The 13,740-nt window shown below is 35.8% G+C and overlaps 1 protein-coding gene and 1 long non-coding RNA gene across 6 annotated transcripts in view; one reads left to right on the top strand and one right to left on the bottom strand.

The window, feature by feature from the left end:
• The window catches only part of LUZP2 (leucine zipper protein 2), a 478,379-nt gene that overhangs the window by 67,176 nt on the left and 397,463 nt on the right, over positions 1-13,740 (top strand). The window lies entirely within an intron of this gene.
• LOC141374761 (uncharacterized) lies at positions 1,803-10,069 on the bottom strand. 2 transcript variants are annotated; one of them, XR_012381889.1, is made up of 3 exons: positions 9,946-10,069; positions 8,144-8,294; positions 1,803-3,077 (listed from the first exon to the last, which is right to left on the bottom strand). It is a non-coding gene; the product is annotated as an uncharacterized lncRNA (long non-coding RNA). The 2 variants fall into 2 exon arrangements; XR_012381890.1 differs by having other exon boundaries at positions 8,144-8,288; positions 9,946-10,054.

Here is a 13,740-nt window from a genome sequence, read left to right as displayed (position 1 = left end):
GACATATCTACATATATACCTTCTTTTTTTTAAAAGATTTTATTTATTTGAGAGAGAGAGAATGAGAGATAGAGAGCACGAGAGGGAAGAGGGTCAGAAGGAGAAGCAGACTCCCTGCTGAGCAGGGAGCCCGATGTGGGACTCGATCCCGGGACTCCAGGATCATGAGCTGAGCCGAAGGCAGTCGCTTAACCAACTGAGCCACCCAGGCGCCCCCATATATATCTTCTTTATCCATTCATCGCTTCATCTTTTTAAATTCAGGTAACCAAATTGGAACTAGGTTCTATTGAAGAGTAGATCAAACTTAAAAAAAATAGGAACAAAGATGAAAGGATTGAGGGGTGGATGTAAGGAAGGCAGGGAAGGTAGAGTCAGCTTTCAGGGTATTTCTGTGGCCCTTTCTAACTCCACTTTTCTTGTTGGTCATGATGACCCTACATATTTCCTTCTGGATATCTTTGGTCATTTCTTCATTTCCTGTGCTTCCATGGTTGACTGCTCTATTGGAGTTCATTATTTGAACTATATATTTTGGGTAAAATTCCTTGATATTTATAATAAGCTTATTTAATTTGGCATCATCTTATTTCTTTGACTTGGTGTTGATTTCTTCATTTGTAACACAAATTTGGGATAGAGTGTCAAGACTCATGATTCTTACAAAGTGTTCGGCCATATACTGGTCATTGTCATGTATGAGTGTTTTTCTTTACCAAACACTGTGTTAAACACTTCGCCTTGATAATCTATTTAATCCTCCAAGTACCTAATGAAGTACATTTGATTATCCAGCACACAGAGGAGAAAATGAGATACCAAGAGAAGAAAATCACATGGTTTGGTTTGTTAATATAAGAGCCCATGTCCAAGATCAGGTTTACCTTCAACCCCACACCAGACTTCTAATCACCAAAGGACAGATTCGCCTGCCATTCTTCCCACCTTTCTTCTTTCCTTCCAGGGCTGCCTCCCTCTTTATTTATTCCCTTATTCCTTCCCATTTGCCTTTATTATTCTCTCTGTCATCTCTTTCTCTTTCCCTATATGCTAAGGGCTAGAGACTCAAAATTCAGTTGAACAGGACCCTGCATTCAAGTTCACAATGTCCATTTTTATCACAATACTATATATGTAATTTGGTATCCATTAACTACTTTTTAAAATATCTATTTGAGAGAGAGAGAATGAGTGGGGGGAGGTGCAAAGGGAGAAGGGGAGGGAGAGAAGTAGACTCCCCACTGAATGCAGAGCCTGACGTGGGGCTCGATCTCATGATCCTGAGATCATGACCTGAGCTGAAATCAAGAGTCGGACGCTTGAGCCACCCAGGTGCCCTTCCATTCACTATTTCTAAGTGAGTCAATGAATGAAGTAAATTAACCTCTACTTAACCTAAAGAGTATTTAATTTGATCACATTTTTCTAGTTAAACATAATAAAAATACTAACTTTTCAAGTCCACTTTTACTCAGGGCTGTTTTTTCTGTAATGTGATATATTTATATTGCAAATGTTACATATTTAGGGGAAATAGGGAATGAGTAAGCATCATATTGGAGGCTTCATAAAGATTTGTTAAAGAGAAAACGTATGGGCAAACTATGCCTAAATTGCCAATATCAAAAATGACTTCTTTGGAAATAACTGACAAAGTGAAAATCAAAAAGTACATACATTGCAAATGGAAACTAATTAAACCAAGTAAACCAAGAATAATTTTGTTTTCCAATGAATCATAGACAATTAACTTTTATTAGAGTGTACCTATAATATAGATTGATAGATAAAACAGTTGAAGTAAGACGGAACTATGGAAAATGTACTTAACAAGTAAGTTTAGTTATTTATACAAGACAGATTGTCTGACATTAGATATGAATATTCTAATAAACACTGTCATTAACTTCCATAGGTCTTAGAAATGTAACGAAAATGAGTACAATTAATTTTAAAAATTTAATCATATATTGTATCAGAATAAATTGATGGCTAGATTTAAAGGAAAATACACACAGTGATTAAATGATGCATCTCTTCAAAGAACAGTTAAGTCCATTCTTTTCACGTTTATTTGTTCAGTCTGATAGATTTTATTTAAATTGCATCTTAAAATCATTAGCAACACTGCTATGGTGAATATCTTAATTCTTTATTTGAAAATTCAGCTGCTGCTTAAAATGACACCACTTCTGTCTTTTAATAGCCTTTTAAAAATCAAAATATTATGACATTATTTATAAGGTATGAATTCTTGTGTTGAACTTAGTCTTTTTTAAGTGGTGCCTTCATGCAAACTTTAGTGCATGTGCCTCTGACACAGCGTTCTTTCCTGTACTTTGAGGTAAATAGGAATTTTCACTCAAGGGACTTTGCAAAGTGGTAAAATTAAAGTAAGTTTTGGAAAAAAAAACAGCAAAATGCCTTTAAGAAAATGTATTATGCATTCCTTCCGGTATACCAGGGGTATATCATGTCTTATAAATTTTGTATTTCATGATTAGATGTATTGTTAAAGTCAAAATGTAAAATTACGCTGTGTGATAGTTAAGTCATCAAGTATCTTAATGTCTCCCCTGACCTATCAGATATAAAATGAAAACAGAAAAAAGTAAGAAAAAAGAAAGACTTGCTTTTAAGTAGGATGTAAAAATAATAAATGCAAATTTTGTGGCAGGCATTATAAGCAGTTTAATTAAATGTGTTTTCTTAAATTTATTTTTTCTTAACTTTACTGCCCCCAAATCTGTGAGCTAATTATTGCTATTACACTATTTTCATAAGTGAAAATTGAAATTCAGAGGTACTTTGATTTATGATTATGCTTGTGGTGATGCTATTTGTATGTCAGTTAGAAATTACATTCAGTTCCAAGAAAGAAATTTGGAAAATTGTGGCTTTACTCAAAGAGAGGTTTTATTTGGCTCCTATCACGGGAACCATGGAGTCAGTCCAGGCCAGGGATGGTGGCCCCAGGACGCCAGCAAGGTTCTGGACTTAGTCTTTCTAAGCTCAGCCGTCCTTGCCACATTCTTTTTTCCTCATGGTGAAATCTACCAGACTGTGTTTCTCCAATCCTGGAAGGAAGAAAAGGGGGAAAAGTCAAAACATAAATGCTGTTATTTTACTCCTTCATTTTAAGAAGCTTTCTCAGTAACCCCAGGCAACAACATCTACTTACATCAGAAATATGTGATATGGGCCATAATCTACCTTTTGTATTCACACTTTGCTATCATCAATGTCAGGATGCTTTTAAAGAAAAAAAAAGTGTGAGGCTATATTTTTGGGGTAACTGGAAATCTCATTCCTAGTTATAAAGAAGCAGAGCTGGGAGCTAGGATCTGAAGCCAGATTTGTCTCACTCCAAACTCAGAGCTCCTAATCTCTATCTTATGGAATAGTCTTTCATTTTCATCATTATTGTAAAACTTAGGAGAGTGCTGTATTAAAAGTTTGATTATGTGAATTTGAAAAGTATAGCATATTCATTAAATCAGTAGAAGTTGGAAGAATCTTGGAAAGCTTTATAAATGTGCAGATTAACCCTTGTTGAGTGAATTTCAATTCATGTATCAGATGACCATTTTGAAGTTTCAAAACTTCAAGAATAGGAGAAATACCCTCTGTAGATATGATACAATTGCCTTCAAGAGCTGAACAGTGTTAAAGACTAGCATAGCAATTTTGATGTGTTACAATCTTTATTCTTGCTACTTTTGTAGAGCACGGGAGCTTGTTTCTGCAGACTTGCCCAGGACAAAATTCTTGTAAATGCCTACACCGTATTCTGGTTTTAGCTTTGATTTTATTTATTTGTTTTTTTTATTTTACAAATACATTATTGGCAAGCCCATTTACTCGACTACTGAATGATGGTAGAAATGAAATAATTGTGTGATCATATGGATTTTTGTTCCGGGTTCTTGTTTGGATTTCAAGTACTTTAGCGGTTGGAGGTCACTTGGAAGTGAGTTGATAATTTGAACAAAATACAAAAAAGTACATTAAAAAAATCACTTGTAGGAACATTACAGGAAAATCAACATGACTGTTTTTATCCTTTTAGAAAAAATTAAGAAAATGTTGTGACAGTATTAATAAATTTAAACACTTTGTTAGATAAAATCACATTAGAAATTGGTATATATTTTGTTAAATCATTTATATCACAAATACTAATTGGATGCATATTTTAGCACTAGGCAGTAGTCTTTTAATCTGATAAAGACTATCTTTTATGCCAGAAATTCATAGCTGCAAGGAACTATACCTGCTCGTTATACTTAAGTTCATAGCACTCAACTTAGTGGCCAGCATGAAATACGTATATAATATAGATGGATAAATCAGTCAGTTAGATTTATTAAAATTAATTGGTTAAAGATGATTTAAATACCCAGTTTTGTAAGTGATTCTCAAAAGAAGTACAGGATACCCTAGCTGTTATTTTCCATTGGTAAGATTTAAGATTTCCCAAGTTCCCAGATGTTTGATGATGTTTTTGAGTACAACCCACAGATGTTTATGCACACATCTGCAAATCCTTTCTTCTTTATTCAGTTCTGGGAGACCAGTTAGTTTGCTGAGAAGGAACTTTATATTTTATTACATTCTGGTGCAGCTTAAGGACAACCTTGTTTAAATCCTTTCTAATTGTTTCAAAAGTTGTAGAAGTAAAGCAGCTGTATATCTGTTGCCTACAATACTGGAAAGATTCATTTTCTTTCTGTATTACCTGTCACATCAAATAAAGAGGCTGAGAGTTTATCTGTGATAAACGTACTCTATTTAATGCAATGAGACAGTCCCTTAATTTGAGCACCTAGCATAGTGTCAGCCTAAATCTCCTTCTGCTGATTTAATTAGCAAAAGCTCCATATTAATCACTTTGCAATTAAACTTTTTGAGTCTCCCATTGAAAAAATATAGTCCTTTCACAAAACAACAACAACAAAAATTGAGAATGAGCTCAGTAATAAAAGTAATTTGCATTTTTTTAGCGAATGTGTTAAACAGCTGATGAATTATTCAACACTTGGTGTTGGTTCTTCAGACTTAATGAGCCTCTCTAATTTGACTTCCATACCAAATTATAAAATTTATTCTATGTTTATGAATTGAAAAGTATTCATTAGCAAAATGCATTCATCAATGTACTATATATTGTCAATAAGGAAAGATTTTTTTTTCCTAATTTGGCAGGAAATTTTGTTTTAGCAACATAAGCAGAATTCTTTCCCATGATAAAAGTAGTTTATTCATTTTATTGCCATATTTATTATGAGCAAAATATAGGTGGAAAATCTACTCATTTTTGTTAGGATTTTGGTCTTTTTTGCCTAGATGTCATATGTTGAACAATTACATAGAACCCAATTATAAATCTATTTCTAAAAAGCTTTGAGGCTGTTGTAGTTTACCTCATCTTAAGTGGCATAGTTCAAAGTTATAGCAAGCTAGAATCCTCTATATATAAAGATTAGCATCATAATATTTCTTCAAAAAGAAATAAAGCATTTCTCAATTCTTGGGTATACGCTCTTCACTGACAAAATTTAATAATGAAAATGCGGGAGCGCCTGGGTGGCTCAGTTGTTAAGTGGCTGCCTTCGGCTCAGGTCACGATCCCAGGATCCTGGGACGGAGCCCCTCATCATCTTGGGATGGAGCCCCGCATTGGGCTCCCTGCTCCGTGGGAGGCCTGCTTCTCCCTCTCCCACTCTCCCTGCTTGTGTTCCCCCTCTCACTGTGTCTCTCTGTCAAATAAATAAAAATAAAATCTTTAAAAAAACAGTGACAATGCTGTCATTAAAGACAAGTAACAAAAGCCACAAATGAGCCTAGTTTGTGCATTTTTAAACACTTCATTGCATTTAAATGCAACAGATGTGCTAATAATCTATAAATAACAGGAATATACAAATATTTGCTAACTGTATTGAGGATTTGCTATGTACCTGGCTCAGTTTTAAGTACTTCTGCACATTCCTCAAAACAAACAACATTAGGTGTTTGATGCTATTATACTGTATCTTTATGAGGAAACAGAAAGCCAGAGAGTTTACTTTCCCCATAGCAGGTCACTGACAAAGCAGTTACTCAAGGGGCGCCTGGGTGGCTCAGTCGTTAAGTGTCTGCCTTCGGCTCAGGTCATGATCCCAGGGTCCTGGGATCCAGCCCAGCATCGGGCTCCCCGCTCTGCGGGAAGCCTGCTTCTTCCCCTCCCACTCTCCCTGCTTGTGTACCCTCTCTCGCTATGTCTCTCTGTCAAATATACAAAATCTTTAAAAAAAACAAAAATAAAATTAAATTAAAAAAAAAAACGTTCCTCAGGCCCCGTCCAGACTGATTCCATAGCCCACGCTGGTAACCTCTGAGCACTCCCACCCTCTCGAATTCATACTGTATGTGCTTCATGCTTCCTCCTGAGGTGCAGCCATTATTCTATTTTGAATGATTTCATTTTGGGGAATATAAGCTTTGTGCTCTTCTACCACATAATGTTAATGAAATGGTTCATAAAAGAATTAAGCGAGTTCTGATTTCTTCTAACTGGAATAATACTAGTCATCTAACAGATCATCTAACTGTAGCTCATTTGTAGGTAATGAAAGTCTTTTTTTTTCCCCCCATGAATCTTTCCAAGTGTCTCAGTCAGGCAATTCTCACCTTTTTTTTTTTTTTTTTGAGTGTTTTGGCTCACTGTAATCCCTAGATATTTTTCTGCCAAAGGACAGATTCTGGAGATGGATGGAGATAGAAACTTATTAAAACCACAGTATGTAAGAGATGTGTGTCTCACATTTTATTGTAAAATTTAGATTTAGGATTTTCTAAGATGGGCTGCACTAATCAAATCTCTTCTGTTTTCATCAATTTGATGTTTTATGTAAAACAAAACTGAGTTCTTAAGAGTGTATCTCAAGTCCTTGCACATAATGGGAACTTGATAAATATTGGGTTCCTCTTACCCTCACTTGAAACTTTGTAAATACTGACCAGGGGCCGTGCATGTAGTTAGTACTGTGGTTCTCTATCTCATTTGTAGTTATCATTCATCACATAGGTCTAGAAAAATGTGTACTTGATTCCAACAGGGTTTTTGGGGTCTAGGTCAGAAATTTTAAACTTCTATTTTTTAATCTTGTATTTGTCTTGTATGAAGAGTTATAAATCAATAAATGAGGCTAATTATCTCTTCAATTCTGAGAGAATAAAAGGGAGTATATGAAAGTAGGCCAGATACTCCAAATGTATTTACATTTGGGACAGCGGTCTAGAAGGACATAAGACCAACCATATGCAGCCATTTCTTAGATTTGACTAAGTTTGGCAGTGGGTAATAATGGCATGAAGGAGAACATTAACAAGATGGTTTATAGGTTTTTCTGTGGCCGACTCTGTTATTCTCTAGCCTTGTTTCCATGTCTTCCTAAGAGTTTTTCTAATGTTCCATATATAATCATTCCAAAACACACACACACACACACACACACACACACACGTGCACACATACATTAGACATACTATAGCCTAGGACTATTTTAATTCATCAGGGTTAAAAGTAAGCAAACAAGTGTGATTCTTTAACCAGTTGTCGGGAACTAGCTTAAACTCTTTGCCCTTATTCTCTATTCTGCCAACAGGTTCTTTTCTTTTTACACAGGGGTCTAGACTCCAAATATAAGGTATATTTTAGGAGAGAAAGTATAGCATATTGGTTAAGAGCAGGAAGACTAGGATGTGCCTGGGTTGTATGAGGAACCTATCAGGAGACTGTCACATAATTACTATGAAATATTTTATTTCAACTTCTGATATTACAAATAACCAAGGAGCAGACTGTTTGGTACCCTGCTCCCAGGACATCTAAACTCTCATTCTAGATTTTATTTCCCTAGTAAAGAAAAGTAGACATTCTTCATCTTTCTCATCTTTAAACTTTTTTAGAATGAAAATAAAGCCAGTTGTAATTTTAGGTGGAGTAACCAGAAGAGGTCAAGGTGTGCCCTGCTTTTAAATTATTTTTAATTGTATTATTTTGTTCTTTCACTAATTCAAGTATGTATATCCTAGGTGCCTACCACATACTAATTCTGTAAGGACTGGAGATAAGTCAGTGAGCAAAATAAAATCCTACCAGGGCGCCTGGGTGGCTCAGTCGGTTGAGCGACTGCCTTCGGCTCAGGTCATGATCCTGGAGTCCTGGGATCGAGTCCTGCGTCGGGCTCCCTGCTCGGCAGGGAGCCTGCTTCTCCCTCGGACCCTCTTCCCTCTCGTGCTCTCTGTCTCTCATTCTCTCTCTCTCAAATAAATAAATAAAATCTTTAAAAAAAAATAAAATAAAATCCTACCATCTGGATACCAAATTCTGGACATACCTGGAGAGAGCAAATGAAAGCTGCCAGCTTTGTTTTTTGTTTTTTTTTAAATCTGTCCTACTCCTACCCATAAACCTCCTGACCCCTGTTGTCTTAACTTTAACCTCACCTCATCTCCACTCCACTTCCGTCCACTGTGTCGTAGTGGTCTAAATCCTAGTGTGACTTTCAGTTACCCTCCAGTATTTGAGATGTTAGAAAGGTGTTCTTTATATTTAACCACCAACTCTGCTGCTGAAATTGACAACCATTTATTTCCACTCACCAGAGAATAAAACAGCTGGACACTTAACATTCTGTAATTATACATCTGATCTATTGCTCTCTAAGTGGTTAAGGATAGACAAATGACCTCATATCTCATGATCAAGCAGAGAGTCCTCAATAATGTTTTGTTGCAGCAGTGGGCTTTCAACAGTTCTTTTGATTTCCTAAGGGAAGTTACTAAATTCAAATCATGTTAATATTAGTGATTAACATGTGCTCAAGTACATGTGTGTGATCCTTGATGACAGAGTCTGTGGTGTTAATAATATCCTTAGCATCTACCCTACTGCCTGCATACACTGTTGCTTAATACATTTTTTTTGCCAATTTGTGTGGTGTGCTGCCTTAGGTAAACTGCAGAATTAGTAATTAGGTACTGATTTGAAAAGGGGGGTACAAGTCAGAAATAAATGGTAAACTAAGCAGTAACAACAACAAAAATACCAAAAAACCGGTAGAACAGATCAGTAGAACCAGGAGATGGTTCTTTGAAAAGGTCAACAAAATCGATAAACTTCTAGCCAGACTCAAAAAAAAAAGGACTGAAAAATCACAAATGAGAGAGGAGCAAGAAGAAGGAACAACCAGAAAAATACAAATAATTATAAGAGAATATTGTGAAAAATTACGTGCCAACAGTTGGACAACATAGAAGAAATGGAAACCTTCCTAGAAACATGTAACCTACCGAAACTGAAGCAGGAAGAAATAGAAAACTTGAACAGACCATTTACTAGCAAGGAAATTTCATCAGTAATCAAAAAACTCAAACAAACAAAAGTCTGGGACCAGACAGCTTCGCAGGGGAATTCTACCAAACATTTAAAAAAGAGTTAATACCTATTTTTCCCTCCAAAAAATGGAAGAGGAAGGAAAACTTCCAAATTCATTATTTGAGGCTAACATTACCCTGATACCAAAACCAGATAAAGACACCACTAAAAAAGAGAACTACAGGCCAATATCTCTGATAAACATAGATGACAAAAATCCTCAACAAAATACTAGCAAACTGAATCCAGCAATACATTTAAAAAAATCATTCACAATGGTCAAGTGGGATTTATTCCCGGGATGGAAAGGTGGTTCAATATTTATGATTCATTCAATAGGAAACATCACATCAGTAGGAGAAAAGATAAAAAGTATATGACCATTTTAATAGATGCAGAAAAAATTTGACAAAGTACAATATCCATTCATGATAAAAACTCTCAATAAAGTAGGTTTAGAGGGAACATTACTCAACATAGATAAATATAAACATAATAAAGGCCATAGATGAGAAACTCACAGTTAATATCATACTCAATGGAGAAACACTGAGCGCTCTTCCCCTAAGGCCAGGAACAAGATAAGGATGTCCACTCGCTCCACTTTTATTCAACACAGTACTGGAAGTGCTAGCCACAGCAGTTAGACAGCAAGAAGAAATGAAAGGCATGCAAGTTGGTAAGGAAGAAGTGAAACTTTCACTGTTTGCAGATGACATGATACTATACATAGAAAACCATAAAGGCTGGAAAAAAACAAAACAAAGCCTTAAAGTCTCCACCAAAAAAACTGCTAGAACTGACAAATGAATTCAGTAAAGTTGCAGGATACTAAATCAATGTACAGAAATCTGTTGTATTTCTATACAGTAGTTATGAAGCAGCAGAAAGAGTAATAAAGAAAATCCCATTTATAATTATACTAAAAATAATAAGATACCTAGGAAAAAAACCAAACCAAAGAGCTGAAAGACCTATACTCTGAAAACTATAAAACACCCATGAAAAAAATTGGAGAACACACAAAGAAATGGAAAGGCATTACATATTCATGCAGTCTACAGATTTAATGCAATCCCTATCAAAATATCGAAAGCATTTTTGAAAACAATCCAAAAATTTTTATGGAATCACAAAAGACCCCAAATGGCCCAAGCAACCATGAAAAACACAAATGAAGGAATGATATAATTCCAGGCTTAAAGTTATATTACACAGCTGATATAATCAAAAAAATTATGGTATTGGCATCAAAATACAGATCAGTGGAACAGAACAGAAAACCCAGAAATAAACCCACAAATATGTGGTCAATCTTTAACAAAGTGGGGAAAGAACATATGTTGGGAAAAAGACAGTCTTTTCAACAAATGGTGTTGGGAAAACTGGACCTCTTTCTTACACCATACCCAAAAATAAATTAAAAATGGATTACAGACCTAAATGTGAGACATGAAACCATAAAAATCCTAGAAGGGAACACAGGCAGTAATTTCTCTGACATTAGCCATAGCAACATTTTTCTAGATAGTCTCCTGAGGCAAGGGAAATAAAAACAAAAATAAACTATTGGGACTGCCTCAAGGTAAGTTTCTGCACAGCAAAGGAAACAGTCAACAAACTAAAAGACAAGCTGGTGAGTGGAAGAAGATATTTGCAAATGACATATCTGATAAAGGGTTAGTATCCAAAATATATAAAGAACTTAAAAAACTCAACACCCAAAAAACAATCCAGTTAAAAAATGGGCAGAAGACACGAGCAGACATTTCTCCAAAGAAGACATACAGACGGCGAACAGACACATGAAAAGATGCTCAACATCACTAATCATGAGAGAAATGCAAATCAAAACTACTATGAGCTTTCTAACCTCACACCTGTCAGAATGGCTAAAATAAACACAAGAAACAACAAAGTGTTATCAAGGATGTGGAGAAAAAGGACCCCTGTTACACTGTTGGTGGGAGTGCAAACTGATGCAGCCACTCTGGAAAACAGTATGGAGGTTCACCAAAAAGTTAAAAATAGAGCTACCCTATGATCCAGCAATTGCACTACTGGGTATTTACCTAAAACAAACAAACAAACAAAAAACCCCAACTGATTCAAGGAGATACATGCACTACTTTGTTTACAGCAGCATTATTTACAATCGCCAAACTACGGAAGCAGCCCAAGTGTCCACTGATAGATGAGTGAATAAAGATGTCGTATATAGACACAATGGAATGTTATTCGGCCATAAAAAAGAATGAAATTTTGCCATTTGCAGTGACATGGCTGGAGCTAGAAAGTATAAGGCTAAACGAAATAAGTCACAGAAAGACATACCATATGATTTCACTCATACGTGGAATTTAAGAAACAAATGAGCAAAGGAAAAAGCGAAGAAACCCAACTCTTAACCATAGAGAACAAACTGATGGTTACCTGAGGGAGGTGGGTGCAGGGCATGGGTGAAATAGGTGGTAGGGATTAAGGAGTGCACTTGTGGTGAGCACCAGATGATGTATGGAAGTGCTGAATCACTATATTGTACACCTGAAACTAATATAACACTGTATTTTAACTAACTGGGATTAAAATAAAAACTTAAAGGAAGTGGGCTAGAAGAATCAATTCAGAAATCATTTATTTAAGCCTCTTTTTATTTTATAGGTGTAGTTGTGAGTCTGGAAATGCGTGGTGATCCTTTCCCTATGAAATTCACAGTTTATTTAAATCCAGAGGTTATGAAGACACACACACACACACACACACACACACACACACACACACACACACACACAACACGCATACATTCCATCCTAACAACAAAATCAACACAAAATTGCATGATGTGAGTATGGAGCAAGCTACCTGTGATTTAGCATGGTGTTTATTTAAGAAACTACCTCTGATGCTTAAGAGCTAAGAGTTAAAGCCGGATTCTTAAGGATACACTCACTGGTAAATAAATATACTTATCTCCATAATTCTTGAGTTTTTCTGATTACTTCTGGTTAAATGAAAGTTTTATTTCTCGCTAAATTTCCATGGAATACGAATGTCACAAAGCATTTTCTTTGGGAAAGGTGCTGCCGTCCCTGCAGGTACAAGGAATCTCAGGGTTTTGCAGTGGTTTGCTCTTGCCATGTGGTCACTGGCCAAATCCAAACAATAGACAGAGTCTTGAAAGGAGGCTGGACTGATTTCTAAAGTGTGTTATTCAAAACCCTATTTCTATGAGGTACCCTTTGAAATAGGATTCTGTGGTCAAAAACTTTTGGAAGTACTGTATTTCATATTCTCATCTTGGGAAGTCAGTGGGAATGGCAGCATACTGAGTGAAGTAACAAAATCAGACTTGTTAAACCTCAGTTAATGAAATGTTTCTCAGTCTTACTTGACTATGTGCCCTCTTTGTTCTCCCTTCTATTTATAGCTTGAATGACACATGTTCTGAAGATCCTCTTAACTTTGGCTGCCTTTGTATAGATACCAGCACAGCTTTTGGAAGTTTCAGTTATTAGTTTATTTTAGTGAAATGTTTTATATCAGCTTTTTAACTTCCCATTTATTATTTTCTCTAAGAATATAATGGTGAATATTCAGAAAGATTCTGGCTCCTTGAACTCCCAATATTGATATTTCAGAAAAAAAAAAAGCTTCCTATTTAAGTTGTATATAATCACTGTTAGGCTTTCAGTTTGATAAATACAGAAGATTCTAAATTGCATTTTATAACCACCATACAGTTTTGAGAGTAAGCATCTAGCTTCTTGAAGAGTCTGTGTCTTGCCCTTGTATTTGACAACAAAACTGTTAGTCAGGGATGGGACCTCTCTCCTTCTAAACTTAATAATGGCATGTGGTTACAATTTATTCTAAGAAGGAAACCGCAAAGGCGAATATGGTTTAAAAATAAATACAGCCTTTGAGGAAAGTTTGGAGGACTTGGAACTACAATTTCGAGAAGGCAAAGACATAAATAATTGATCCTAACCAGCCGGTATCCTCACAACCACATTCAGAGTTTGTAGCTAAAAAATAGTTGTCAGCAAGAGCTGAGTACTTGTATGCACATCACCTATAAGATCTAATTTCATTCTCCTGAAAACTCTGTGAAATAGTTGCTTTCATTCCTGTTTTGTCAATGACTTATTTTCTCAAGGTCATATCCAGGAAGTGGCAGAGCCTGGGTTTGCAGGTTGATGAGTCCTTCTTTGGCCAGGATGTACATGGAACACTTAGATGCTCTGTCTGTGCGGTCTGAATGCTAAAAATGTACAAGGACAGTATGAACATGAGTGAATTTAGTGAATGAGAGAGAA

This window comes from Callorhinus ursinus, unplaced genomic scaffold (genome assembly GCF_003265705.2).
Source record: "Callorhinus ursinus isolate GAN/ISIS: 27379988/994484 unplaced genomic scaffold, GSC_fseal_2.0 scaffold21, whole genome shotgun sequence".
Taxonomy (NCBI): domain Eukaryota; kingdom Metazoa; phylum Chordata; class Mammalia; order Carnivora; family Otariidae; genus Callorhinus; species Callorhinus ursinus.
Note: the sequence above shows the minus strand (reverse complement) of the source record. Positions and strands in the feature narration are given on the sequence as shown.